Genomic DNA, 5,650 nt, shown 5'->3' with positions numbered 1-5,650 from the left:
ATATTTTGTTTGGTAATCTTTTTTTTATATATATGACCGACTCGACCCGATCCAATTCGACCCGACAGTTGTATTAGTACCGACCATAAAAATTCCCGACCACTGTGTGAAAATTTTCTGGATCCACCACTGCTTCTTATTTTTTTAATATGTATATACAAGTTATCCTTACAAATTTATGTATTTTAAGAAATATGTAATTACATACTCATTAATATTCATAATGCAATATAATGTTCATTTAACTCATATATGTATATTTTTAATCCATATGTTACACGAGACACTAACATAGTTGTTTTAAAGTATTTGTGTTTGATCATGATACTTAATACATTTGTTTCTTCAATTTTAAAAGATATAAAAATGTTTAAAAGCTTGATCGGTGACCAAGTCCTGGAAATATAAGGGTTACCATTTACGTCATATTCATTCCATTTGTCATAAATACGAATACAAAATGCGATCCAACCCGACCCGGACTTGGATGTAAATAAGTAAATAACAATAGGCTTAATTTGACTTATAGAATTTCAAAACAGAGTTTCATACTTTTCAATAAAAGCATAGAAACCAGAACTGAAAAAAAAGTAACATCACTATCAATAGGAATTAGGATCATCCTCTAATAAGCAATTACTAATATTGGTAAGTATAAAATAATGTTCAAACAAGTCTTTCAATTGCAATATAAAAAACCATCATAACAAAATACTAAACTCTAAAGCTTCCATAAAATCCTTTGGTAGGTTCAGTTGTGAGCCCGTATCGAACGGGTACAACGGGTCATAATGCGGGTCGCCAACGTTCATCGGAAGCTGATCAACCGTCTTGAACCAAGTACGCGCAAGTTTACCCGTGAACCCATAATCACCAAACAAAACATCAGTTACACCTTGTCCTTCACTCCCTGGAAGCCATGCAGCCACCAATGCATCCATGCTAGCAACATAAGGCTCCATCACCACAGGCCGGCCCGACATTAGCACCACTACACACTTCACAGACTCGCATACGTTCATGATGGTTGTTGGTCCCGGTTCTGGGATTGTTAAGTTCTGGTTATATCCATATGACTCGGCATATGGATGCTCGCCCGTCACCACAATGGCATATGAGAAATTGTTGGACTTGATGAATTCAGGAGTTGGGTTCTCTACATATACAACTTCTGTTGTCGGGTCAACAGTGTTTTCACAGCAGATAAAATGGTTGTACCTGTTGTTAACATCAACAAAGATGATTCATTATTTTCATGTGGGTGGTTATAGAACTTATAGTTATACTCCATGCTATAAAAAGATTGTATTTATAACACATGATGCATACCTTTAGTAATATTATCACTTTTCCCATGCCATTCAATAGTCCAGCCACCACACTGATTGCCTATATTATCCGCATGAGTACCCGCTACCAATATTTTTGTTGATTTTTTCGGCAGGGGAAGCATCGGCTGATCAACATATTTTCCATTCTTCAGCAACACTAAAGATTTTCTTACTGCTTCCCTAGCCAAATCTCGGTGATCCTATTTTATCAGCAACGAATAATAGACGCCAATATATCATTTTATATGTATAAAGATTAACATATTTTGAAATGACAGTAGATCTTAACTAACCTGTACTCCAAGGTATTTCCGCATACTTAAATCAGCTAAAGGATTTTCAAACAGGCCCATCACAAACTTTACCCGTAAAATTCTTTTCACTGCATCATTAATCCGACTCATTGGGATGAAGTTATTTTCCACGAGGTAGGTTAGCCCGTCAATGAATTCAAAGTAGTTGTACCCAACCATAATCTGCAACAGTTTGTCACAATAAGATTCGTAAGCACACCACATTTTAATTAAACTCGTGTTTGCACATAAATGGATTTAAGTTAATTATAACCAACCATGTCTAAGCCAGCACCAATGCTTTCTTGAATTGACCAAGTGTAATTAGCATGAATTGGATCTGTCATCTTGTCAATACCTTGAAAGTCCGAGATCACAAATCCGTTCAAAACATGACTTAAAAGTTCATTTTAATTTCCAATGTAAAATAAGAAAAAAATTAATCTTGTGATTATAGAAGAAAAATATTAGTTTTTACTCTGAATCTAAGTGTGTTCTTGAGAAATCCGGTTATAAGTTCTCGACTTCTATGCATCTTGACTCCATTCCAGCTAGAGTAAGAAACCATTATGGTTGAAACACCCTTCCTAATTGCATCATAGTAAGGGGGCATATGAGTACTCAATAAACCATGAAAATCTGTAACTGTGTCGTTTTCGTTGATGCCTCTTGTCGTTCCACCATCGCCAACAAAGTGTTTGGCGCAAGCTGCAACCTTTTGTCTGCAAAATTGTATTATCAGTGAACTATTTATATGAGTATATATATGGAGATAATTATTTAATTGAACTTCAATTATATATATATATATATATAGGGTGCAGCTACTGTACGCTAATGCCTTACGCTAATGCCTTACGCTAATGCCTTAACGTACGATAGGTACACGAGACGCTCAAAGGCAAAAAAACAAAGGCAAAAACCTAAAACGCTCAGAAAACGCTCAGCAAATGCTCAAAAAACGGTATTCGTGAAAAAAGTGAAAAATTGATCGATTAACCATCCAAAACTGTTTTTTTTCGGTGAACATATGATTGATTGGATATGTATTGACGATTCCGAGATGTTTGAATGTGTTTTCATGGATCGATTCGTGAAAAAATGGATTCGCGTACGTAATGTACGTTAAGGCATTAGTGTATTGGATATTTTCACTATATATATATCCTAATTATGGTAAAAATTATACAATAAACAAAGACCGGCATCAAAACTTACTGTCCATCAACAAAAGGAACACCTTTTCGACCATTACTAGGAATCTCCCCTTGAAGTCCTGGTATGACGTCAGTCATTTCTCGAACAATATTAGGATCTTCGCTATAACTTTCGAAACGACCCCATCTTGGATCCCTACAAACCTGTTGATGTGCATCAAAGTGTCACTCCAAGAAAACTATCATGCTACAAATGTCAGTATATCGGTCACTCGGATATGTTTAAAGTATTTACCGCAACACAAGGTGCAAATGCATAGTTAATCCCGGTTGCTCGGACTTCAAGAGCAGTTGCAGCTCCAATCTTCTCAACCAATTCAGGATCCCTATTAAAAAACATCTCAGTAATAGGAAATCAAAGTGTACGTTATCAACTAAACGAAAATATTCAAACAAAACTACATACCTTGTTACTCCGAGGCCAACATTATGTGGGAAAATGGTGGCATTATAAACATTACTATTGCCATGAACAGCATCAATCCCATAGATCATAGGAATGCCTAAACGAGTCGATAATGACCCTTTTTGGTAGTCATTCACCATGTTAATCCATGTCTCGGGTGACGCCTCTTTGGCGGGAACACTACCTCCACCGCTTAACAAACTCCCTATAAGATAAATAAAGAATGTTCATATAATCATATGAGTACAGAAACATAAGTTTAATTAATTTGAACGTACTCACGGATGAAGTAATTACGCATTACGTCAGGTGTAGCTACTTGTCGATCAATCTGTACCATTTGACCGATCTTCTCAGCCAAAGTCATTCGATCCATTAAGTCCTTTATCCGAACATTTATCGGTTGTGTCGGGTCTTTGTATTTCATGACATCACATTCAGCAATGGTGGTGCAACACCACATTGATAGTATTATGAAAACACATAGTGAAAGCTTTGCCATATCGTCAATCACACCAATCTAAGTTTAAAGTCGTTTCATATAAAAAAATAAGTTGTTTAATAGTCACTTTTCTTCTTTTGATTTGATTCATAAATCATAGATAAATATATATCTAAGATAGTGATTCAAAGTTTGAAAATTTATGAAAAGTACATGGATGTAACTATATTTTGCGATATAATGTATTTAGATTTTTTTTTTTTGAAATACTAGATAATATATTTTGTTAAAAAAACTACAATATATGTGAAAATGGAAAAAATAAATAAAGTAAAATTCTTATAGGTGAATTCTTTATCACAAAGACTACTACATTGCATAAATCTTAGGACATATCGAAAACCGAAACACAAACATTCTAATCAATGTATGATGAAGAAATAAAGGTAACTTACATGTTGAAGCTAGAGAGAGATTGTTAAAAGGATTTGGAATGCGTTATAGGAAATTAAACAAAACTGATTGATATCTATAGACAAGTGTTGTGTTGTGTTGTGTTGTGTTGGAATATATATGCTTTGAGTGTTGATAGGAGAAGGGTTTTAGGATAAATGTTTGTTAAGGATAGACATGATTATCCCACGTAGCATCATCTTTTAATCTTGGTTATTATGTTGTTTCTATTTTATTTTATTAGAAAGTTTTTTATCTTATAAATTACCCTGGTAACTATTGCATAATTCAAGTTGTATATATGACTTGGCTTATCCTATATTTAAAAAAACTATCTATATAAAACATGCCCTTTATAGTTTTTAAATGTACAAATATTAACTGGAAATAAGAACATAATATCCTAATAAAAACTGGATTTATTTGGGCCTTCAAATTTTAAAGGTACAACTAACTAGTTTATGGCATCTGTAATTCATATTAGATGATAATGATGTGGTTTCTAATAACCTACTGGTTTTAATTAGGGGTGTTCAAGAAATCCGAAATCCGAAAAAAACCAAAATCCGAACCGAAACTGAAACCCAAATAAACCGATTCGAATTCTTATTCGGATCGGATCAATCCGAATATCCGAATAACTAATTCGGATTCGGATCGGATTCGGATATGGAATTTGAAAAAATTCGGATTGTTCGGATTATTCGGATATCCGTAATCCGAATAAAAAACATGTTTTAGTGGTATTTTCCGGTTTAGTATATTTATTAGACTATTATTTGAAATTTAAACTTTAAATTTGTGTTAAGAGTAATTCGTATTTTCCGGTTTGCATGTTTATTGTGATTCTAAACTATTAAATGTTAGGAACAAAAAAAAAACGAAATTTTTTTAGGTTTATTTCGGATTATTTGGATAATTTCGGATTATTCGGATATTATCCAAATCCGATCCATATTGAATTCGGATGGATTCGGATCGGATAGAATATTCCTAATTCGGATCAGATCGGATTTCGGATAGAGTCCAAAAATTTTCAAATCCGAATAACCCGAATAATCCGTTATCCGATCCGATGAACACCCCTAGTTTTAATAGCAAAGATGGTGAATAAAATAAAGGTGGGTGAAATTTTTATGGGTTGGACGAAGAAGCAAAAGATCAGGCTTAGATTGGGAAAATGATGTGGATTCAACTTTTTTATCTTTCCTTTGATTGTTTGTTTTGCTTGTTTCTTTTTCTTTTCCTCATACGTTTGGGCTCCTTGCGGCTAGCAAGCGGTTCCTCTTTCGGATTTTTATTAAATTGGTCTCTCCAAAAAGAAACTTGATCAGCCAAGAAATATATTTAAATAGTACCCAAAGAAGATAATCAAAGTAAACAGAACAAGTGAACACAAAAGCACATGTCAAAAATAAAACGAGCACGGCTCCAAGAGTTCCAGGTATAGCATAAGCACACTATCATGTTTACCGCTCGGTTGAGCATTTCGACACAAGCCAAACTAA

The 5,650-nt window shown here is 34.1% G+C and overlaps 1 pseudogene across 1 annotated transcript; it reads right to left on the bottom strand.

Annotated features, from left to right (window-relative positions):
• Positions 1-714: 714 nt before the first annotated feature.
• Positions 715-3,774, bottom strand: LOC143558250 (uncharacterized; annotated as a pseudogene). Its single transcript, XR_013139707.1, has 9 exons — positions 3,530-3,774; positions 3,248-3,452; positions 3,077-3,167; positions 2,843-2,985; positions 2,103-2,346; positions 1,903-2,007; positions 1,625-1,807; positions 1,330-1,531; positions 715-1,218 (listed from the first exon to the last, which is right to left on the bottom strand). The product of XR_013139707.1 is annotated as an uncharacterized LOC143558250 (transcript).
• Positions 3,775-5,650: the final 1,876 nt, after the last annotated feature.

The sequence above is a fragment of the Bidens hawaiensis genome, unplaced genomic scaffold, assembly GCF_021521415.1.
Source record: "Bidens hawaiensis isolate Kalapana, Puna unplaced genomic scaffold, B.hawaiensis_p1.1 tig00019368_1, whole genome shotgun sequence".
Classification (NCBI taxonomy): domain Eukaryota; kingdom Viridiplantae; phylum Streptophyta; class Magnoliopsida; order Asterales; family Asteraceae; genus Bidens; species Bidens hawaiensis.
The sequence above is the reverse complement of the archived record's forward strand: the minus strand, read 5'-3'. Positions and strand labels throughout refer to the sequence as shown.